Source organism: Agelaius tricolor, unplaced genomic scaffold, assembly GCF_023055355.1.
Source record: "Agelaius tricolor isolate 1412-34295 unplaced genomic scaffold, bAgeTri1.0.p SCAF_5, whole genome shotgun sequence".
In the NCBI taxonomy this organism is placed as follows: Eukaryota; Metazoa; Chordata; class Aves; order Passeriformes; family Icteridae; genus Agelaius; species Agelaius tricolor.
In genome coordinates, this window is record NW_027269265.1 from 11,718,789 (window position 1) to 11,744,245 (window position 25,457).

At 38.2% G+C, this 25,457-nt stretch overlaps 1 long non-coding RNA gene across 1 annotated transcript in view; it reads left to right on the plus strand.

Annotated features, from left to right (window-relative positions):
* Positions 1 to 25,457, plus strand: part of LOC139589767 (uncharacterized) — a 184,239-nt gene that overhangs the window by 136,624 nt on the left and 22,158 nt on the right. Inside the window, exon 9 of the long non-coding RNA XR_011679125.1 lies at positions 16,723 to 16,827. This is a non-coding gene — a long non-coding RNA (uncharacterized lncRNA). The remainder of the gene's footprint in view (positions 1 to 16,722; positions 16,828 to 25,457) is intronic.

Consider the following 25,457-nt stretch of genomic DNA (forward strand, 5'->3'; position numbering starts at 1 on the left):
CCCAAGGCAGGCAGGAGTGAGAAAACCCTTGGAGGTTGTCCAGCCTGATAGGAGAGGATGGACTGACGCATCTTTATTATTGGGAGCTGCTCCAGAATATGATCTTCTGGCCCAGTCAAGCCTCTTGCAAGGGTAAATGTCCCAGTTTGCCTGCTTGCAATTTCTTCTCTCTCTTCCCTTACCTTATGTGTGCAGATGGCTCTATCTGGAGTATGTATCTACATTAGTGACACATTTATTAATTAGTGTGTAGTGTGTAAGGAATGCATAAGATTCACTTGTATGTCTGTCCATCCACAGCAGTACAGAAAGTCCTATGTTGCTCCTCAGATAATGGACCTTACCCAACTTGTAAACCAGCTCTTTAACAAAATAACAGAATTGATTCTGAAATATAATTTTGAAGTCATTGTCTCCTAATGGGGTGGATTTGCTTTGAGACTTCCCCTTAAAGAGAAATCCTTTGTCAGCATGACAGACCCATTTAACAACATATGTCACTGGAAATAAACATAATGTATTTTATTGGTGTTCCTACACATTTAACTGTGGAGGGAGGTGAGCTCAGACATTGAATATGCAAGGCAACAATTGACAATGTAATGGACAGCATTTGCTTGGTGTCCAGCCAAGGATTTGCAATGCTTTTAAAATGGTACAGTACATAGCAACTATTTGATGTGCCAAACCACAGAAGATGGTTGATGATGCTTATGGAGTGGAAGATACTCTGTAAGTAGTCCCTGTAGTGTATTTACAATACTGTACATTTTGCACATGCTATTTATTATACTGCTTGTTTGTAGTCTTTTCTTTCCGATAGTATATTATCATGAACAGAGACCCTTTGGGAAAATTTTCCTTATTGTGTGATAGGAATTGTACTTGCTGTCTCCTTCTTCCATAAAATAATTTTCAGCAATGGACAATGCCGAAGCATTTTATTACCATATAGAAGAGTGTACTGGAAGCAAAGTTAGATGTAACAATATAAAAAAACCATAAACAGTGCAAACAGAAAACCAAGAGTAACACCCCAAACACAAAGAGAATTGTAGTCTTCAGGGAAAGGGAAAAACATCAGGGAAAGCTGATGTTTTAAACATCTTTTATTCTCCATAAATTACGTTCCTTATTTCTCCATTCATTTTTCCCCCCCATCCCATCCCATCCCATCCCATCCCATCCCATCCCATCCCATCCCATCCCATCCCATCCCATCCCCACATTTCCTTTGTATTGACTTTTCTCATTCTGACATGCCCATAGTTGAGTTTTCTGCTGCAGTGACGACATGACCTGGCTAGTTGCGAACTCACCAACTTACTTGCCAGGAGCAATGCCAGAACCCAGCATATGCTGGACACCCTGGAGATGGGAGTGCAACTGCTGTGCTTCTAATAATGTCTACACTGGATGCTACATCCCAATGGCATTAAAACATCTGAAAGCTTCCAGGGGGCTGCCAGTGTGCTTTGTTGTCCAAATTTGTCAGATCCTTGGGACAAGAGGTGACTTGGCATTTGTTTTGTATGTGGCCAGACACCCTGCAGCCAGATTGAGTGCTTGCCATGTAAATCTGATCCTCCATTAAAACTCTGTGAGAAATCCTAAATTTTGCATTTTTTCCCTCGGTAATTTATCCTGAATGATCCCTTGAGTTCTGTTCTGTTTTCACTTGCACTGGTAAACTTAAGCAAATTAGTTGAATTCTATTACAGGGGAGCTAATGTGTTTTTAATGTTACCCTCAAAACCAATTAAAACAAAAAAAAGAAGTTTGTCTGGTGTTGCCTGATTTGAATTATTACAGGAATATCTAAGGTCTACATGTGGGTTAGTTTTCAGCATGAAAAACCCTACAGGACTGAGACTTCTGTTCTTCAAGTTCTTAGGCAACTACTTACCTTTAACCTTGTGAGTGTCCCATTTGAAGGTGGAACTCTTGCTTAATGTTAAACAGGTATGTAAGAGTTTGTCAGGCTGAAGTCTGCAACTTCCTTCTCCTCTATGGTTTACTCTGTGTGTTTGCTAGGCAACTTTAGGCAAAGCACCTTTATTCTGTTTACATCAGCTGTGGATCCATTTCCCTGTGTTTGTGGAAATCCACATTTGGCATTTTCAGAGATGTCTGAGCCAAGCTCAAACCTCAGTGTTTGGATATGGGGTGATGGTAGACACGTCTTGTCAGTTCCCCAGTTTTTGTTATTTTTTAAAATGTATTTGATTATGAACTGGGCTTATATAATGAAAACAAAACTTTCATTAGTCTGGTTTGGGAGGGACTGCGGTTGAAAATGGGAAAGAGAAAAGGATCATGGGGATGGAGGCAGGGAAGGTTGAGGGAAGACAAACAACCAATGGTGCTACAGCCAGTGAGGAGAAAAAGTCTGGAGCAGCATTTCAGGGATTGTTCAAGGGCTGGGTCTCTCCAGCTCCTTTGGAGAAGTGGAATGGTGCTGCAGATGTTTTTCTGAGTCTGGGCTGCAGTTACATTTCTGCCTGGGCATGAGGCACCCTGAGCAAGGGGCTTTGGAAGCCTGAGAATCCTAGAGCTGTACTTTTTAAAGGCTCCTATCCTCTCATGCTTGCAACTTCCCAGTGGTCAGAAGAGGATACCTGGTCCCTGCTGTAGCTGGGCTCCTCTGTTTTTCAGGGAGAGGGAACAAGGGAGCTAGAAGGATCAAACTGAATGGGAAATAATAGTACCTTCAAGACTTCATTTCAGATTAAATAAGAATTATTTCATTTTGATACTAAGTTTTTTATAGACCTGATCAATGGACAGCCAGGGGTGAGCAAAGCCTGTCCATATTTATCTTTGCTAAAGATGTATTTCACAGGTTGGAACTGCAACACTGAGTAATTACAATACATGGATCTTAGCCAGACAGTCTTGGACAGAGTGGCTGACCAGTCACATCTGTTCTGTGCCTTCTCCACAATACCTCTTCTGATGTTAAGAGAAGTAATGAACTTAAACCAAAACTGATTATTTATGGTGATATGCAGAGCATGAAAGGAAATAGGTTGTGGTTTTCCTAAGCCTAGAAAGACAGAGAAACTAAACTGTAGGTGAAATCTCTCTCTCTGAAGATGAAGGGCAAGATTCTCAACTGATGTACATCTCTGCAACTTGGCATCAGTGAAGCTATGTTGATTTACACCAGCTGAAAAATCTGGAAGGGAACAATGCACTTTTTGTTTAATTTTTATGTGATCATCAGACCATCCGTCACATTCAGTTGAAGAGGAATAACATTTGGTAGATGTTTAGTCTTGATTTTTTTTTCCTGAAATGGGAAGTGAATTAAATGAAGAGAGAATAAGGCATTTTTATTATTTGAGCTAGCTGAACAGCCTGAAAAATATTAAATTAAAAAAAAATCATCAAATAAAGTATTTGACATCACAGCAAAATACAGTTAAATGAATTATTTCTTAAAAGAATTGTTAATAGGAATTTAGAGAAATCAGTTGTGCTGGACATGACTGGATTTGCAAAGAGTTGGCTGTGTGAAACTGTCTGGCTAATCCATCTCTTCCACAGCATATGTTATATAGCCCCTGCCTGTTGCACATGTATCATCCACTGGCATCATTCGGTGCTGAATGTCATCAGGGGACCCAAGGTACAAGGATTATCAGTTCTGTTTTAGGGAAGGAGATTTGGGCTGGTGTCTGTGTCTCCCTGCTGAGCTCATTTTGCTGCAGTGGTGGAAGCTGTGCATGAATTGCTGCATGCCCTTTGCAAATGGCTTGCCCTGAAGGGAGGGTGGTACAGTGGTGGCTTACACAGAGACAGTGTCACTGTGCCAAGGCAACAGAAAGGATTTGTGGACTGAGGTCCCAGCTCACCCAAAGGAACCAGTGATTGTAAGGGGCTGCTTTCTGTTTCTGCCTAAGCCTGTTGTCAGAGGTGGTGGGGATAAACAGGCAGTGCCAAGCTGCTCTCTGTCTCCTGTGCAGGCAATGTTTGACTGTAAACAGCACTGAAAGCCTGGCAGACTTTTTGACTATCACAAGATTTGCATCAGTTTTGACACAGACCAGGAAAGGACTGGTGGAGCAAAAGTTTTGGAACGGGTAATTTCCTCGTTTCATTGAATTGAAACTCTGGGAGTTCCCATTTGGGACTTGTTCCGCTGCTGGGGAATACATATATTAAATTACCATGATTCCAGCCTGATGCTAGGTTACAGTCCAACCTCTATTACCTTTAAAAAGCCAGTTTTTTAGGGTGCTGCAGTTTAATATGGAAAAAATATTCCTAATGTATTATTCTCAAGGCTACCAGCCAAGTTGTGCAAACCACCCTTGCAGTCAATGACAAATAGTAGTGTGAGAAATGTGCTTCCTCTTTCATAGGCAATTTTGTAATTTCTAATAATGGTAATGTGCATCCAAAATCAGAAAAGAATACAAGTATGTGATGTTTTCAGTAAGGCACGTGTTAAAAATCCCTAAATCTGATCTTGGAAAGTCTCAGTGGATTTGGAAACACTGAAAAAGCCAGGCCTACCTCCCAGGCAGCATGGCTAGGACAAAGAGCTGAGGAGTCCAGGAACAGACCACCTTGCTGCTTAGCAAGGCAGATGGGACAGGGAAATTGTGAACCAGCCACCAACCAGCCTTGATATCAGGGGATTCTCAATCTGAAACAAATTTACCCTCTGTTAACTTGAGGTTAACCCAGTGTGAACTGTAGTGGGAGAGGAAATGCCAATGAGCAAAAACCCCATTTCTTCTGCACGGGGAACTGATGTTAGAAAAACAAGGAGATTTTCTGGCAAATTGCTTCTTGAAGAAAATGGAGGAGAAATGTTCCTTGGCTTCTCATGATGGGTGAGCAAAATTTGAGTGTGCACTTTTTTTTACCTACAAACTGCATGTGGAATGTGTATTTTCTTGTGAAAGTGTGGAAGGCAATCTAATGTTATGCCCTTTACCAAGGGAGGCAGTTCATCTGGGTTGAAAGTGGAGAGTTTCTTGATGTAATATAGCACCTGAAGTGAGTGAATATTATGTGGGTTGTGCTGGTACACAGTAGTACACCAAATGTTGCTCACACAGCTTTAGAGGTGTTCCATCTAATTCAGTGGCTGCCCAACAGGTTTAGTGCCAGAGACCTATATAAGAATATCCTGCTCTTGGACACATAGTTCCTGAAAACATAAATCCCTGTGTGTGGTTACTGTACAACCAGCATCTGACTCATTGCTTCGCAAAGCACTTTTAGTTGCTTGGGAAACATGAGGATATGCACTACACAAACCCAGAAACTGCGGTGCTCCTCTAGCAGTCTACAACCTTGGAGCTGTCAAGAAAACTTTGTTCTCTGTTACCCACACCACAGCCACTAGGAACTTCATGTGATGACCCACACAGAGCCCTGTATCTCCAGCCACTCTGAATGCATCCACTTGGTGTTCCAGCTGATGGGGAGCCCTCAAGAGGCATTATTAGCACAGGCCACATCTATCATACAGTTTTCTTTCCATACAGCAGGGGGTAGTAAAATACTCAGAGACTACATGTGCAAGAAAAGAGCATCAAATAGTAGAGCAACTGAATGGAAAACAAACAAAATGTCTATTTTTAAACTGAGCTAAATCCATATAATTTTCAATAGGGAACCTTTTGAGTCCTTGTAAAACAAGTTCCTTAAGGGCTTGAATGATGCTATTTAAATGTGTAATGACTTGGCCTGTTAAAAACCCAACATATTGATTGCTGCACTTTGAGGATGAAAGTATTAAACATTTTAATCGTGCTGTGCATGTTTAGGATGCAAACAAAAGTCCTCATTGTGAACCTGCCAATTAAAGTAGCTGCCAACAGGGAAAGGAGACATGCCTGTGGCTTTCTTTGGGTTAGCTGAGGTCATGGCTACAACTAATGCAAAGGTTCTTAAAGAAGTTTGGCATCTGATTGCATGAAAATCCCAAGCAATACTCCTCTCTTTCTATTAAAGATTTTGGAGCTGTTTTGGACTGACAACAGTGTTTACAGAACAAGATCAAGGCTTTTTTTTTTTCCTTATATTAAGAAATATATAACACTTAAGAATGCAAAGGAAAGTCTGAGATGTTAGTGCTAGAAACCCAGTTACAGGACTGTTCTTGAGCTTCAGAATATTGTACATGATCATTATATAGTCCAACAGGGAGCTCATAAACCATCAAGGAAACCCAAGGGAAGCCAGTGGGAATAGTTATGTACTTCTAGAAAAGGAGTGGTTTAGAACTTCACTTACAGTTTTGAAGTAACAATTTAATTTCTATTAAGTCATTGCCTCCATATTTCTTTACTACCATTTACCATTTAGTACACAGAGTAACATCACATTTCTCTTCCAAACAATGCAGAAAAAAAAAAAAATCAAACTTCTCATTTCCTTAAGGATTTCATAGATATGCATAACCTGTGAAATTGGTTCCTAGTCACGTTCTTACACCAATTTAGCCTGATAAGGTCTAAATCCCAGCACACCTATTCCAGTGTATGTTAAGAGCAATCTGAATGGCAAACACCCAAGGTACACTGGTGTAGAGAGCTGTGAAGAGCTGAGTTTGGCTCAGTGTTCCCTATTGCAAGAGGAAATCTGTACTTAAACCCATGTATGACATGGGATGTGTTTATTTTACATTTGTGCAAAGGTTTTTAAATTTCCATCTAAATTTTTGTCTGTATTTTTGTCTCAGCTGATGTGGCTTCATAGGAAGATTCTGAGGAAGACACAGAAGTCCTTTGGTGAATGTGTACTGAACTTGGGTTATATAATGATTTGAATTTTATTGGTAACTATTACTAACGATTCTGAAGTAAGTTAAAAAAAACAACCTGGAAGCCAAATCTACTTTATTTTCAAGAATCTCCAGCTATCACTCACATATCCTTGCCAAATGTGTCATTTCTCTTAGCAACAGTTTAGATGACTTTAACAAGTATTTTTAACCTGTAAAAGAAAGTCATAGAGCTCACTTCTGAAATCTGAAGTTCTGTGCAGATACCTAAGGGCTGGATTCAGTGGTAAATTGCTTCCACTCCTGACAAGACCATGGAAGCTTTCCTTGCAGGGAATGCTTAGTAATCCAGTGAAAGCGGTTTGGATGGATTTTTGTCTTTCCAGTTGAATCTGGCTTTACTTTCTTTCTAGTATTATAAATTATTGTATGTGTAATAAAACATGTGCACCTCCTGAGAAAAATGTCAATTCTACAGAGAAAGAGGTTGATTCAAAGATAACATTAGCTGTAGATGTATTTGTCTGTAATTAATCCACACTTTAAATTATCACCGAGGTTATCTTGGAGCAATGGAATCTTGGTAGCCATGGTTTTACATAAAATGTCCAAAATTTCTCTTGCAGTTTTGCCTGCAGACAATTTGTAGTGCAGTCTTTAATGCTCTTTTAGATCCCTTTAAAAACAGATATTTCTGGAATGACAGATGCATTGGAGATAGTTAGCTGGTATTAACCCGCCAAAGTAAAAAACTGTCCAGTCTTTTGCATCCACCTTGTCAGTGGTTTCTGTCATCCCTGTGGGTTGTATAATGCAGAGTGATGTGGCAACAGCTGAATCTGGTTGAATGTGTGCCAGAACCACAAATATGTTGCTGAATATAATGTACCTTTTTTCCATCTAATGAGCAAAAGCACAGATGATACACAGGGGTTCTCACATCCCACTCTATCTCTCATTCCCATCTTTGGATTGCCTACCAAGTGCTCCAAGTGCAAACTAACCTCTGAATTTGATATACCAGATGCTGCTATCTCATTTAAACTTGTGTCTTTTTAAAACATATAAATACTTAGCAATATCAGTTAGATAATCTCTTTACTCTTAAAATTTATTTAATTGGATGACTCAGGCATACCTGCAATGAAATCACATTCTTAGTGTCCCTTTCTAAGCCTTCTATAGTATCCTGTCCTCTTCAAGGCTCTCTTTTAGATGCTGAGTTTCATGGGGCAAGCATTATTTATTGCTTGTTCAGTGCTAAGCACTCTTTCACTGTTTTAAGTTCAGCTATAAACTTCCAAAAATGTACTTATAATAAGAGTTTTACCTGACCCACTGCCTTATTATTGTTCTGTAACTGTTTTTTTGATCTTTTGAAGGAGTCCTTTTAATACCACTGTGGTTTAATTCACCAGTTCTTGAACTTTATTCCGGATTAATAATTTTCGTTTGGATTTAAATTTAAAATAAATTTTCAAAAGGTCATCTTATAATGAGATACTTGTGTAGCCATCAAGAATGAAAAAGGAAATGGATATGTTCAGTTCTTCCAGAAGGCTCCTGGTATAGATATAGGTAACCTATAGTTAGATTTGAAATTGAAAAACAAAAAGGGAGAAGGCTTGAGAACCTATTTTTGTGTCAGATCCACATGACTGGCAGGAATAAGAGTGTTGATATCACTGGGGGTGAATATCTTTAATTTTTTGGTTAGGAACTGGGGAAAGATAAGGTATCAGAAAGGAAGGTTGTACCAAGTCTGATTTCTGCTGGATTTGGAAGAGTTCAGAAGGAAGCTAGTGTAGTCATAAGCAAATATTTTATTTTCAGTATTCCTGGACACATCTTCCATTTAAGGAAGGCTTGGGATAAGGCTGGGGAACTGGAAAAAAACATGTCAGAGAGAGTACTATGGCGTAGGCAGGAGCATATGCTTCATATTAGGTATTCCAGTACAGATTCTTCCTCTCTCTACAGTACATGATAATTTTAGGGCTAGGACTGGAATCAGGTTTCCAGAAAAAAAGGTAGAAAGCCTTTTTATTCTTGCATTTTGCAAGGCTGGCAGAGATAGGATGAAAGTGTGCATAATCGGGAACAAATGCCTTACAATTGGATTTACAATACAAATTGGTCACTTTAAATAAAATAATAATAACAAAAAAGAAAATAAAAAGAAAATTAGGCTTAGGTTTAGGGTGGCATTATGACCCAAAAGAGGGAATCTTCCTCTTCTGCCAAGCTCACTGTTTAGGATCAACAGAGATTATAAAGAATGTTGTTTTCTAATGAATCTCAATTTTTTTAATGAAATGTTCACTCAGTTTTATTTCATTTTTTTTTTTTTGTCTTAAAAGCAGGATTTAAGAAGAAATTGCCATTGACCCTAGCTTGTCACTGGGTCTGGAATGGCTTCAGTGGTAGGAATGCAGGTTAGCATCATGAAGGGGGAATGCTGTTATTCCTTACAGAATGCCCTGTTCACTGGAGTGGGAAGGGTTATTTGGGGAGACTATTGGTGACTATACAGTTACTCTCTGTAATGCTCTTTAGCTGCAAGAACTAGTTTCCTGTCCATATAATAAGTGGGATTATGTTTGGGGTTTATATCATATCTGGGAAGGAAAAGGTTTGACCTGGAAAGTTAGGATGACAACTTATATCAATAGCTGATGTTTCATGTTTAGAGATTCTTGCAGGGATTAGTTCTACAGTTGCTTTTCAGGTTAGGTTAGAATTAATTTAAGTTTTGAGTGTAGAAAATAAGTCTTGAAGAAGTCACGATCCTGTTGGATCCTTTATGTTCTCAAGTGATAATATCCATTTCTCCACATGCCATTAATTTCTGCTGGGTTTCACTCTAGCTGTTGGTTACCTGGCTATAACCATAACCTCGTGAATGTGTAAGGAGTGGGAGACTCAAATGCACATTGTTTCCAAGAAGTTATTAAACTCCATATTTCTGTAGAAGTGCTTACAGAAGAAATTGTTAATAATGAACAGCAATAGATGATGTTCACCCAAGGGTTCTAGAGAAGCTTGGAAGGTGGATTACTGTAAATAACTGTTTTGAAGGACCAGTGAACAGGAATTAATATTGTGTATTGGCAGAAAGTCAATATGGATTTTTTAGGTTATGCCTCACTAATGTAGTAGCATTCTTCAGAGAAGTCAATAAGTTTGTAGATAAAGAGGTAATGGTTTATTTAACCTATTAGGTTATATCTTTTAAAGAACCTAAGTCAGAGGATAAAGGAAAGAGACAGAAGTCAGCAATAAATGGTCAGTTTTCACAGCAAAAGGAGGTTACCAGTGAAGTATCCATGGGATTTGTCCTGGGGCCTGCATTGTTCCCAATATTAATAAATGGTCTAGAAATGAGTAGGAGAAATTTTTGAGGTATCTTAGTTTGCTGACAATACTAAGTTATTCTGAATGGAATGATAGAATCATAGAATAGTTTTGATTGAAAGTGACCATTAAAGATCATCCTGTTCAAACTCCCTGCAATGGGCAGGGGCCTTTAACTAGGTCAGATTGCTCAGAGACACATCCAACCTGACCTTGAATGGGAAAGTCGTTCCAGTTTCACCATCCTCATTGTAAAAAATTTCTTCCTTGTATCTTCTGTAAATCTACCCTCTTTAAGTTAAAAAACAATCACCTTTGTCCTAAGTTCAACAAGCCCTACTAAAATGTTTGTCTCCATCTTTCTTGTAAATCATCTTTAAGTACTGAAAGACTGCAATAAGTCCTCCAAAGCCTTCTCTTTTACAGGCTGAAAAACTCCAGTCTTTCAGCCTTTCATAGCAGAGGTTCTCCATCCCTCTAATCCTCTTTGTGAGCCTCCTCTGGACTTGCTCCAACAGCTCCATGTCCTTCCTGTGCTGAGTACCACACAGCTGGATGTGGTGCTCAGGTGGGGTCTCACCTGAGCAGAGGGACAGGATCCCCTCCCTCCCTGCCCTGCTGCCCACGGTGCTGTGGATGCAGCCCCACACACAGGTGGTTTCTGGGCTGCCAGTGCCCCTGGCTGGGTCATGTCCAGCCTCTCATCCACCAGCACCCCAAAGCCTTCTCAGCAGGGCTACTCTCCATCCGTTCATCCCCAACTCTGTCACCAGAGTTGCCTGGACCCTGGTGCAGCACCAGCACTTGGCCTTTTTGAGGTTTATGAGCTTGGCAAAGGCCCCCTTTTCAAGTTTGTCCAGGCCCCTCTGCATGGCATTCCATCCCTCAGGCATGTCAACTGCATTATACAGCTTGGTGGTGTCTGTAAATTTTCTTAGGGTGAACTCAGTTCCACTGTTTCTGTCTTTGGTGAAGATATCAAACAGTTCTTTTCCCAGTACAAACCTCTGAGGGACATTGTGTGTCACTGATCTCCATTTGGGCATTGAACGTCCATTATACCACTTGAGCTGTCAACCACCACCCTCTGGATGTGACTTCCCAACCAATTCCTCATCTACCAAACAGGACATCCATCAAATCCATCCCTCCCAGTTTTGAGATAAGTTTCTTTTTGGGGGACCATGTCCAGGGCCTTACAGAAATAGATGGAATCTGTAGCCCTTCCCTTGTCCACTGAAGTGGTCATGCCATTGTAGAAGGCCACCAACACTTGTTCTCCATCTGCCTTAGCACAGCTTCTACGAGGATCTGTTCCATTAGCTTTGTAGACACAGAAGTGAATATTTAACATAATTTTACTGTGAAGAGTTATAGAAAGGAGTAGTATATGTAAAGTGAAACCAGGAAGTGTCAATTTTTTTAATAGGAAAAAGACGTACTTTTGCCTCAAATTGCATTTTTAAGCTGTCAAGATTCTTGCAACAAGATGCTGTGGACAGTGAAAAAACTCTCAGACTTGAAAAGTCCAAGAAGAAACCATTAAGGACTATTAAAGATAGAATTGCTACATCTGGTTAGTTGCTGCATCAGCCACAAATCCCAGGAGGCTGAAAAATATTCTGGGGAATTAGTGCTGTATATTACACTGTTCTCACACTCTTTCCTGGGATCTGTCTTAGACACCATCAGAAATGGCTGCTGGGTAAATTGGAAGCTTGATCTGGTAAAATAAAATAAGGGAGGGTCTTTATGAATTAATCTTGTAAAAAAGAACCAAATATTCACTGTATCTGATTATGCATAGGTGTTATTTGAATTTTCCAAATAGTGCCATTATCAGTGCATAACACTTGCTATGCTTGTCATATTTCTATATGTTTAAAAGGACAATACAATTGTTTTAGTAAGATTAATTTGGCACTCTGCACTCTGAGAACCTTTTCATATCACTTTATTTGGAATCAAATAAATGGTGTATTTTTTTCCTTTTGGGTAACTGTCCTCTGTTCCAAAGTCAAAACTAAAAATAGAAAATTAGTTAATTAAAAGCATAATATATGTTACATATCATGAGCTGTCTTGCAAAATAAATTTCACAGTTGCCAATCAAGCAAGCCCACAAGCAAGACTACTCAGGTTTAAGGAGCTGCTCTCTCAGATTTCTTTTTCTGCTTTTGCTGTGATTATAGTAAATTTACCACAGTACTATCACTCAAGCTTTAGGACAGGACCCTCCCTGGCGGAAATCAGCAATAGTTCTGTTTAGGCATTTAAAATAGTATCAGAGAGTCATGAAGGAATATCTGGTCCTTTTAGTTGCATAAAAAACCTAATAGAAATACTGTGTTGCTTATAAATAAATCAAAAGAGTTTGCAAAATGTCAGGTGCAGAGAATTTTGTGGGAGATGAGATCCCTTTGAAGCAATATGCTGTATACTGCTGGTTATAGGCTTTCATTAGCTTTATTAGCTTCATTTCATTAGCTTTATTAGCTTCAGCTTCTTAATTTGTACTCCCGCCATCAAGTCCTTGTCTCCATTCTCTCACAGACACTCTCTATAGTCTGGGTGCAGGAAGCTTTGTTGCTGTATTTTGCAAACACAGTAGAAAGTGGCAATATTGTTAGACATGTCCTTGGATGCCCTGTGACTTGCAGCAGCAGCAGGAGTGATGATCTTGTATTTAGTATCAAACAATAGCTCACTATAGAATTTTCTAAACTAGAGTTGGCTTCTCACCATGTCCCAGTACCAAGCTGGCATTTCACAATAGAGGAATCAAATGTCTTTTGGCAGCATCCGATGTCATCATTGCTTAGGGCCTGATCTCAGAATTTGGCTGTCATGAGTCACTTCATCTACTCAGTTGTGTAAAACAGAAAAAATGTGGGCATCAGCAGTGATGTGACCTTTATACAGTTTTCAACAGATTGAAGGAAAGCAGAACTGTTATTACTAATTTTAAACTGCTAATATATATTTGGCTTCTTCAATCCATGAAGCTAATGAAACTCTATCACCTGAAGTACACACCATATTACTTTAAAGGAAGTCTCATTTGAACCCAAGAACTCACAAGCAAAATGGCAGTGGAATGTGCTTGGAGAGAAGTGTTGCACCTCATTTTGCACTGTCCTGGGTAGTGTATTTGTTGGCTTGAGGGAAGGACAACTCCTATCTTCCTTTTGGCATATTAGCTAGAGTTGCATTGAGAAGCAAAAAAAAAAAAAAAGATCACTTTTGGTTTCAAACATCACATTTGGTATTCAAAATTATGGTTTAAGTTGAAGATCTACTGAGATTCTTCAGAAGAAAATATTCTGTATAATATGCATTTATTGCTAATCTGCAAAACCACTGTGGCTATTGGGATAAAACTGGAATTTCTTTCACAGCTTGTGATCTGGCCAATTTGGTCTGCTTGTAATATACAATATCACTTGTGGAGCTTGACCGGTATAATAATTGGGTGCTACTTAAGTAATATTTGAGTAGGAGTTAAACTGTAAGTGAATTATGGGATGATTTCATATGGTGGTCATCAGCCACAGACTGTTATGTGAGGAAAATGGACCAGAGCTTCATATTCTGATCCTTTCCTATATTCTTCTACCTTTAGTAAAGTTATGTTGCTCCTGCTTCCTGTCTTATACAGGTACTGATCAAAGAGAAGAATAAAGTGTTTGTATAAGAAAGGATTTTTTAATATAAACATCATATTAATAAACAGTAGGTGTTAAAAGATTACCAAATTAAATAAGGCAGAACAAGTTTAAGATTTCAGAGGTATCTTCATTGTGAGTTGTGTGGTACATGTTGATGCCTGAAAGTCCATTCTTTTGGGGACATGCATAAAGTTTTTAATGTTACCTTTCTGACTATGATAGCTGCAAATAAAATTTTAAAATGTGGTGTTTAAGGACTACAGCAGGAAAAGATTTGACATACTAGCAGTTTGATAACAGTCTGCTAGTTGTGCCAGCTTTCAGTTTCCAAATCAAACTTTTTGTCTGTGTCCTTCTGGTGGTCTTTCTTGGAGAAATTGCAGTGGCGTAGTTGGACCATGCGGTTTCCTCAGTGAAATTGTGTAGGTCTGTTCTGATCTGTTCCCACTTGAAGCCTGGGGTTGATGAAATGTTCTCCTTCTTGTAACAGTCTCCTTCTGTTACAAAGATCACAGTCATTTCTGCACACCTCATGCTGTATTGTATATACTCAGAACCAGAATTTATCTCTGGCAAGAGCTGTGCTTCCTGAATTATGTTTGGCATGCCTGTTCTCAGTTGTGAAGTATTTATCCATTTCCTGGTGTCAGCTGCTGAATCCAAAGGGATTATGGTCCCTTTTAAATAAAATCCAATCTTGTCATCTGCTACTGAATCCAAGAATTATTATCACTTGTTTCATGGGCTTCTTATCAACAGCTTATTTTGGCCTATTGGTCTTGAAACATTTTCCTAACACCTCATCAGCACCTGATTTTGCTAATTCATGATGTGGCTGAAGTTGAAGTGAAGGTGGCTGTGCCATCTAGTTTGACTTAGATCTATTGCTGACTTAATAATATGAGCAAAAATGGCAGCTGAGCGTCTGTCTGCCTTTTTCTGTAATAAATGTACATAAAGAATCTCTGCATCTGCTAACTGATGTTGCAGATTGCTTTCCCTTCAGTGGAAGTCTTTCCAAATAGTCTCAGAAGCAGCAAGAATAGATGCTTGTGGTTGTTTTTCCTGGCATGTCAGTGGTGTATGGAGATACCTCGTTTCTGCTTCCTCTGTTTCTGTCACTGCAGTTTATAGGTTAGCCATTAATTTTTCTGTCAAATTGCAGTGTGGAGCATATGTGTTAGATGGCATCTACAATACATGGCACCTGCATGCTCCATACTGTTTGCTTAGTTCTGTATCAATACATTATCATTATATTTCTTTCACTGATCACTTCAGTTGCTCTTTCAATGAGTGGCATGTTTAGACTGGGTCTGTTGCTTTAAAAATGTAGGATTTATTTGCTTCCATTCTTTCTGAGATTAATTGTGGGTGCCAAGAATGAGAACTCTGAAGTATAAACATTTTTTTTTTGCAATTACTTATTCAGGTAAAGGCAAAACAAAACACTTTTGTATCTGCTGTTTTTTCTACTGGGCTTCTTGAATATGTTGATAATCTGTTCCAGCATTTGGGGGCATTATTCCAGCAGGATTGTCCTGATCATCTTCCCCCCACTATAGCCCCTCAGTGTTATACCAATGATTTTTTTTTTTCTCCTTCCATTATAAATTCTGCAGGGAGACTTAGTTCTGGTGTTCAGTTTTACTGCTTGGACACAGATTTTGTTTGGAAATCCACCATACCTGGCATCACTCCATGCTGATGATTTCCTTTGTTTCTCACTCTTATTTTGTCTCTTTGTAAATTGTGTTTTCTATATTGTTGTGGAACTCACAAGATCGATCTCTGCTGTCATCTTCCATATGCCACATGCTGAGTAGTAACATAAGAAAACAACACATTTCTTAAGGCTTTAAATTGCGAGAACTGTAACAGAACTGAAGCCTTGTGGCAAGCCAGTGTTCCCAGATGGGAAAGACTACATTTAAGGCCTTTGGTGTTATTAATTTTTAAAGGCTTCAAAGAATGAATAAAGTGTGAGTGAGGCCTGATGGCTGACAGGGATGGAGGGGCCTGAGCTAACCGTGCTACACCAGTGCCCCTGACTTCTCCCCTGGCTTCATTTTGGAACAGTTTCAACATGAGGTCAGGGAGGCATTTCCAGTGGGAATAGACTTGCCAAAATATGCCTTTATACTTCAGTGCTGTGCTGGCAGTGATGTGGTGCTCAGCAGGTGGAGGGGCTGTTACAGAGATATTTGCACTGGGAGAGGTAAGATTCAGGTGCAAGGTTGTTGAGCTATTTTGAGTGTTTTTCACTCTTTTTAGCCCATTCTGATTAGCTGATATCTGAGGGCAATATTTTTTACAAATTTATGATGAAATGTAATCATTCTTTGTTGCAATTCTGTCTATATTTACAAACTTCCAGTTCCCTGAATGTCAGAAGTAAACATGAGAGGCTCATTGCTTTAACAGTCTCCTCAGATAATTGTCTACCCTAAGCCCCTCTTTCTTGCTTCATTTCTTTATCAAAATCATCCTACATGCTCTCTAGTTGTCTCTGGGGCTTTCCTGCTGCCTGCTCTATCTGTGCCTGTATTTTTGCCCTTTCTCATCCTTGGTGAACTCAACTGAACAACATTCATTGCCCCGAGTTTGAACTTAGTCCCTAAGGAAAATTGCAGTGGTTGGTTCTTTTACTAGGCCTCTGTGTTGGGTGCTGACCTTCAGTGTTTTTTCTCTTCCATGTAAGTGTTGTAACCAGCTTTTTACATTTAGCCTACTACGTTATATTCAATAAAATGTGACCCCCAAATTCAACTCTACTATCAGAGAGATTAGCTATTCCTATTTATAAATGTCACTGAGGTTTTCTCTGTGTGCTGTCAAACTGCAGTTCTCCTTTTCCCCACATCAAATTTTACTTGTTTTGCATAGACCCCATGTTTCAGAATAGAAAATAATGGACTTTTAGGGTCACTCAGGGAAGATATTTTGTTTTCCCAGGTTTCTGGGCGGGGCACTTCAGCCAATCACATTTCTTGAAGAAGATCTCTCAGACATTTCAACTTGGCCCTATTTCCTGCCAACAGCACCTGGCAAGAGAGCTACGTAAGTTAAATTGCAGATATAGTAAAGATTTATTTTAGGTAAAGGCTGTTTGTAAGATGTTTGTGTGCCAAGTTATGTCTGGAGTAAACTTTTATAGCAAGCACTAAATCAGAAGCAAGCAGTACAGAAAGAATTGTAAAGGGGAGTGAAATAGAAAGGCTGACAGATCTGTAACTGTAATAAAAATGGTTGTGGAGAATTCTATGGCATTAACTTAGATAATTGCCAAAGTCGTAAAATCCAGATTTTTCTGTCTTCAAGACTCCTGGGAACTGCTGGAGAAGAAGAAAATTAAATGTAATGGTTCATATATAATTCAGAATTTTGTTGCTTTTTATCATTCTCAAAAGAGTAAAAGTGACCTACTTTCTATATGTTGTAGTTTAGTGGGAAATTCCCCTGACTCCCAGTGTTAGCATGCTTGTTCTCCTCTTAAGCAGGTGCTAACTCCCATCTCTGCTTTACTACTGCTGGCATAGTATGTGCTAAATGTGTTGTGACATTCTTTCCTCTCAGTGTAGAGTGAAGATGGTTGTGCTCCTTCCCAAATTCCAGTTTTGTTAAGCTTCTGGGATTAATGCAGGATCTAAATTAATTTTCTGTATGTTTCTTGTCAACCACAGTAGAAGTGATTAAATAACAAGCTCTCCTCTAAGACTGATGTTTTTAGAATCAGTAAGTTATATGTAATGATGACTTAAAAGGGAAAAAAAAGATAAAGCTAAAAGACATGGATAAAAAGGCACCACTTCTTCTTTATTTGTTACAATATATATTTGGAATAAAGTGTGAAAGGATAATTAGAAATGTTCTTGGAACTCTGACAAGAGTCAATATTAGCTTCAATGTAAGGATGGATTAGAACTGGAAACATTTCAATCCAAAAGGCTTCTTCCATTCCATGTTTACAAAATCCAAGGAGGACAGTCTAAAAAATCTGGGTGAGGAAAACTAGGAAATTGGACTTAAGGTTACACATCAAGGCTGTCTTCATTTACAGTACAATACTTCAGAAGTATGCTAGAGAGAGTATGAAACCAATCAGTTCTGATCCTGCCCTCCAAGAAAAGCCAATATTTAGTTTTCTGGATCAAGCTCTCTGTGGAGGAAAAGGAGATAAACTTAATGAGTTTATACTTTTCCATCACGTTGCTGAACTTATCAATGATTGAGTAAATTCTTAAAATTTTTCACTTCTTTTCCTATTACCTTCATAGAGACAGATAAGAGAACATGTTAATCCTCTTTTGCTGAAAAAGGAACTTTATTGACCAATAAGGGATTCTGGGCTGTAGGATGGACAGTGCTCTAGTTATTTTTCCAAAGAGAATTTGCTACACAATTTGATTCTCAGGTATATATACAAGAAGAAAAACAAAATAATGCTTTTCATTAAATGAAATGTATCCTTTATCCTTCCTTTCATTAAATGAAATGTTTGCGGGGAAATGTTTGAAAAATAATCATGGTTTTCTTTAGCCATGTTCTATTTAGTTATTTGTTTGAAGTAAGCAGTTTCCTCCAGCTATGGGTATTAGACCAGTTAGCAAGAGGACTTGTTCATATATTTTTACCTTTTTGGTCCAAGTCTTAGGAGTTGGGAGTTCGGTTCCAAAGGGAATGAATTTACGTATGCAGGACACGTTGTTCAAGGAGCTAATACTTACAGTAAACAGAGGTTGCCTAACTGTTGAGTAATGCTACAATAGTTATTTCCAATATTTTGCAAGAAACAATGTTCATGCAATGTTTTACCACTAGCAATTTGTTAGTGGTTTTAATTTAATGCCAAAAAAATTGCTAAGTGCTGTAATTTCAAAAACATGGAGCATCACATATTGGGAACTACACCCTCTTTATATTTTTGTAAGGTAAGACATATATAAAAGATGCACAGGTTTTTTTTCTCCCATTATTGGTACTTTAAAATTGAAAAAGTGTAGGAACGCTCTTGTAACATCACAAATAATAAATTATATCATTGAAAGGAGATGCATGTGTGTGCAACTTATGTTGCAGGTTAAAGAGAAAGTCTTTAAAAAATGCTTAGAAGAGGTCTTTCTCCAATGAATTAGGTCAGGAAGGCAGATACAATCTGAAGTGGCTTTATTTCATCATCTGTTTTTGGAGAAGTGAGGTGTTTACATTGTAGTCAGGTCAAAACTAGCAGTACTACAAGTCTATATGCAATTCTTTGTGCAGTGTATTACATTTATTGTGATTAATATTTGAATAGAAAAAAACATAAAGTGAATGAAAATAAATTATCTGTAAAGTGTCCCTAGATCTCCCTCACTCCAGATCCTATAAACATTCAGAATACTGCTCTACTTAGTGTAGCAATACTGTTAAGCTACTTCTTTGTAGCTTAACAGTATTGCTGGAAGTTTTCCTTTCCACTGGAAATAGGAGGCAATTTCCTAGTGCAGGTCAGCTTTAACAAACAGTCCTATTAATGCAATTATCACCAAGTTCTTCCATTTGAGATAGAAGCAAGCTCTTTCTTATTTTAAAGAGGGATGACTAAAGGATAACGTGGATGAAATTCTTTTGAAATGTCTTACTCTTGTTAAGTCACAGAGAGAAGCAAAAGATTTATCTCCTATGCTTTTGCTTTCTCTACTGCTGTGGCATTTATGTAGGTATGCATATCTATATAAGTTTACACATATTTACATGTCTATATTTAATAGAGACATAGTCCTCAGCTAGATTTGATTAAAACCTACTTTTCTCTAAGTAGACATTTGAGTCCAAAGTACTGGATACTAAGCATGAATATTCTGAAGGGGAGCTAGGAGTTTCCCAACATTTCTTCCACCAGTTTAACAACTGTTTGATTGCTGGTGCAATCCTATCATTATCACCTTCTTTAAAAATAGCAACATAATTGTTGGCCTGAAGTTAGTAAATTCATGTGTATTTTTTCATGTGGTATAATACTGTGCATACATACATACACACAGTTTTTTTCACAAAAGTATCTACATTGCATTAGCTGTTGTGGGTTTTCATTCAGTTCCAAGCTGATTGGTCTTTGCCTGCTTCATTTTGTTAAAATCTGAATAAAATTTTACGTGGCCCTTTGGAAGGCTTGTCTTTAATGAGGGCCTAGAATTTAAGATATGAGACATATTAACTGGTTATTATTTCCATCAAACTCACTCCCAATTAACATCCACTTGTGCATGTCCAACTATACAAGTAGGTTTCTCCATAATTTCTCATTTCTCTAATCATTAATTTTTTAATAACTTGGAGCAGAACCTGTACCAGGGAGTCTGTGTGGCTACACCTGTATGTTTTAGTACAGAAAACACAAGAAATATTTAGGTATTCACACTAATGTCACCCTCTAGATCTTGCTTTGCAGATAATCTGTTCCTTTAAAATACTCCATGTCTCATATTATTTGATGAAACATCCATAGAAGAAGATTGGCTTTCCATACACATGGTGGTACATGGAAAAATATCTGTAAAGGTTTGTCAGACACCTCATGAAATTTTTGACGGAATGCTAGCTTGTTAGCTTAAAAGCAAAGTATGGAGCCATGTCTTGTAACATGGAGAAAAAAGCCCGGTACTGATACAATCACATGAAGGAAAGAAACCTGTGCAGGAAATCTGTGACTCTAGCTAAAGAGGCAGGTTAATTGTGATGAAGATGCTGGCAAAGACTGTGCTTTGGGGTGGAAAAGAAAGCATACCATTTTCTGGAAAATGACTGTGAGAAGGAGATGAAGACATGCCGAGCAGGACAGGTTCCAACCACCCAAATACACATCAGGGGTGTGAGTGCTTGGGCAGATATCTGCAGCAGTGCAAGACATGATGTAATCACAGATGCAGAATGAAATAGCTGTTCTTTGTTGTGAAAAATGGTCCCACATCCTTTCTTCGGTGTAGTTAAAAGAGCTTAAATAGAAAGCAAAGGAAGATACAAAATAAAAGAGAAGAAATTAGTGCAAAAAATGCAAAGTGATGAAGAGGAGCTAATGAGGTGGATTGAGATGTGGAAATGGTGTTAACAAAATGAAAATAATACTTCTGTCGAAATTATATATGAGAATGATGGGAGTCAAATGAGAAAGCTGAATGTAATTCCGTTACTGTGGAACTGAATAGCATGAAAGGAAAAATGAAGGAAATGTCAAGGAGGCAGCAGATAAAAGAAAGGTTGTGTTAGTGTGATATGTCACTGAGGAAATTATTTTCACAGATTGGTGTATTGTCTCCAGTGTGTTTCACTGCTTATTGCCTTTCAGAACTGATAGCTTTCTGATGATTGGATGTCAGAATATTTTGTTCCACAAAGGAAAGATTTGCTTATGGGATTTCATATACCTGTTTTGTGTGCTATTTCTTGTCATTAACCATGTCTTCTTCCTACTGCCCTTTAAACTTGATGTAATGCTGGTTTATACATCTCCTCCTAAAGAAACACTCGACATGAGCAAGTCATAAAAGTATTCTACAGAGTTTGCCAACACTTGAGGGCAGGAACTCAGACATTTTTGAATACTTTGGTTCTAATTTAGCACTAACTGGAACATACCTCATCTCCACAGTGTTATTTTCTTTAGAAAAGAACATTGGTTTCATATACAGAACAAAAGGATGATCATTAAAACCCATCTGTGGGCCTCTTTAATAAGCAGAAGCATGAGATAACCCAGAGAGCTTTTGCACAGCAGTACATTGAAACTTCATGTCAGCAAAGTTTGCAATGCTCAGAGATTGTGGGGAAGTAAGAAAGTAGAAATCCTTAACTGTTAACCAACTGAACCAGTAACCAACTAAAACTCAGTCCACAGTCTAGCAGATATGAATGTGTCCTTTGATACTGCATTCCTGGAATCCCTGACCAGTATCAATGAAGTGTCCTTATTTGCATATCTAAACGTTTATGGGGAACATCTTCCTCTAGAGGAGTAGAAATACATTTGACATAAAGAGTGCAGCCTTTTCAATATCCACTTGACACACACATATTTTTCCACCAGTGGACATTGCTTGGACCAGTACAGCTGTGAAATACACAGAAGAAAAGCTGGTCAAGAAAAGGAAAAAATTACCAAGCAGGAATACAAATTTTGAAGCATGAATTATCAAAAATTCTCATCTTCCATGTGAGGGGATGCTAGAAAATGTTATTATTTTAGATTTAGTTGCATAGGAGCTGGTAAAAATTCAGATTTAGATATTGGAGACACATATAAACACTTTACCATATGATAAAAAATAGTACTTAATATATGAACCATTATTAGTAAAATTAAAAATAGCTGGTCACCCTGTTTTTCTGGGTTGTGTGTAAGGTTAAAAAAAGTCCAAAACTGCACCATTTTGCTGTTGAAAATGGGTGACCTTCATATTTCTTTTCCTGAAGGTGAGTGTATATGAAAGAGATAAGTTAGAATGTCAACTAGCAATATGTCAGTTATGGCATGTGGGCTGTTCATATCCAGGCTGTTGCCAATTTGAAAATGCAAACTAAATGAAGAGCCACTTCTCCATGGTGTAAGGGGAAGAACCTACATTGCATTCATGGCAGGACTAGATGATGTACTATAAAAGGCTGCTGTATTTTACCCCTTGATCTCTAGAATACTGTAAGAGGGAAAAAAATATGGGGAACCTTGAAATTCAGAGCAAATTGTTCTTCCCAAGTTTTGCATGGTTCTCAGGATGGTGAGTAATGGGTTGCTGTTCTGCACAGCAGCACAGCTGTACAGCTACTGGATTTGCTTCAACAAAACATCAACTTTTCAGTAAAAAATTGGCTGCAAGAAGATAACAGATGTACAAAAGAAAATAGGGAAAGAATAACTCTTAACATCTTTATATTTTGTTTACTAGGAATTTTTAAAGGGAGAAAAAGCTTAACTGTTATGGCAAGTTGACATTTTTGCCCTTATAAACTACTTTTATTGTACTAATTTGTTCATATTATTGTACCACAGATAAGAGCATTGTTGTTACAGCTTGGCAGGTTCATAGTCAACCTTCCTTTTCCAAATACTTGTATCTTTGGTACTATTTAAGTGGCAACAGAAGCTGGCAAGAATCTATGGCTACACTTGTTCTTTTTAACTATGAAAAACACTCTGGTTAACTCTTGTCTTTGTTTAGCTTATTGTTTCAGTTTCTTTGAAAAGACAATGGCAGACATTTTATGGGAGCGAATTATGGTTCAATCTCTAAGAAGTTTATTTCTGTTTGCTAACAAACTAGTCTTTTGGGGGTTTGTATTTCTTATAGTAGCAGTCATGGACACTAATTCCCAAATATGGGCTTGTAATTCCTGCATCGGGTTATAGTCACAGAAATATAAAAGGCACAGGAACTAGGAATAGTGACATAATCCCACAAGTGTTACAGAAAGAGAGGTCATAATGCCCTTTAAGTGAAGCTGTGACTGGAAATGTTCAGGACTTACTGTCCCAGTAAACCTATTGTCCTCATTATATGAACTCTTTGTGGGCACCAGACAAACACATAGCAGAAAAGCTGTCTTCTGCCCAGAAAAGCTTATTTTCTAATTTACATCTTCTTTGAGCAGCTACTGTCCACAATAAATCTCAAAAAGTTGCTTTCTCTTAATAGTGCATTAGAGTTTTCACTGAAGCAAGTGCCGAGCTCGGGCAGCGCTGACCTGCACCTGCTCCCAAGTGTTTCCACTGGAGTGGCTCTGGTGCTCACAGTCCATCCTGTTCCTGCCAGTGCCATAAAAGCTGTTTGCAGAGGCAGGGAAGGGCAGGGAAGCAGGCTGTGGTACTTCCTGAGAACAGCTTCCCAGCTCTGCAAAACTTAGAAAGTCAGGGACTTCTTGAACCAGAAATAACCATGTGGGTTTGAGGTGTCTTTGCCTCAGGGGATTTCTCTTCCAGGAACTTGTCTAGTTTTCTATTGAACCCATGTCATCTACACTTGGGGCAGAGTGTTCTGGTCCAAAATTGCATATTGTTCTGAATGTGACTTGTTTTGCTGGTTTAGAGGCTGGTACCTGCAAAGTTTCCAGGGTAGGAAAGCAGTGCTTGTTAGGACAAGCAGTACTTTCTAGGGGTGGCCCCAGAGTAACCAAATGCACACTTTTTTTTACAGAAAAAAATGATGAATATTATGATACTGTACCAATGCTTTAAAAAAATTGTATTTTAATAACTAAAAGCTTCTATAGGTGCTAGCTAACCAATATAATGTCAGGAAAAGTCACTAGTGATGGGAAAAAACCCAAAAAAACCAACAAGAAAGAGCCTCTAAACAATTGTTCTGCCTAGAAGACCCTGTGTACATAACCAGATAGTCTTGTTCACAGCCTTGGAAGAAAAGACAGACAAACGTGTCTTTTGTTTATGCATCACTGGATTTTTTACATATAGTGGTTCAGGAATTACATCACACAAGGTTTTTACTCTCCATCTCCTTTTACAATTCACTTTTAGATATGGTATGTCTACAACATAGTTACAAAAATTATTTAAATTGACCTACCCAGAACATCATGCTGCTGCAGCTAAACTGTGCAACTGGACTCCTAGTTTACTGCCAGCAGCAGTGTTTCCTTTCCACTGTGGTAAACTGCCAAGTAAACATACACCTTAACTTCCAAAAGTGACCACAGGAGTCTTCATTTGCTACTCCTTTTTCAAATGTAATTTTCACTACTTGATAATTTGAATGAGCAGTTATCAGAAAGAGGACATTGAAACATTTGCATATCTTGCAAGTGAAGTTTTGCATGTTGTAAAAACAAATTCACTCTATAGTTTCACATGAATGCTTAAAATAATTATTAAACAAGTCTTTGTTTTCATGCTGGGCTGAGGTTTCCTTCCACATCTGTACTAAATTGTCCTAAGGAACATTGATTCAAAAGAACTAGATTGTCTTTTAGTAGCATGGTAGGGATAGGCAGATGAGTCATGAAGAAGATTGCTGTTATAGTTGATGTCAGGAAAAAAACCCCCAGTTTTATGTATTATATTTCAGCAAGTAAAATACATAAAAATTTGGTCTCTTTAGCAAGATCATCTGGTTTCACTAAGTCTTGTGTCACCCTTTGAGCAGTCTACCTTCTATGTCTGAGGGATGAAATGCTAGAATATTAAAAAAAAGTTAGAAGTTTTTCTGCCAGTGTTATTGCCACTAGACAATTTTCCAGCATGTGATTGATGGTTAAGGTTTCTGCATCATACATAATAATTCCAGGTGACTTTTGCAGACTGCATTTAAGTTGAATGGCATCTGATGTAATTGGATGAGCAAATTGTCCTTTATCTGAACAGTGGTACCTGTACCACCAGTTCCTGCAGGCTTTCTCTCCAAGAAACATAAATAATTGTCTTTTCTGAGTTATTCCTTTACCTTTTTTTTGGAGGGGTATTAGATTTCATCTATCTTCCTGGGAGTGAGGGAGAGCTGTGTTACACTCTTAGAAATAATCTGTGTTACAAAAGAATGCTTTTCTTCATAGTACTATTTTGCAAAGTATGTATGTGTGGCAGGAGAGTTACTTTTATTTTTTGAACTCGAGGCAGATAGTGTATAAAGTTTATAAAGTTCAGTGGAAGCCCATAATCAAATCCTGTCTGACCTATTATATAATAGACATATTATACATTAGGA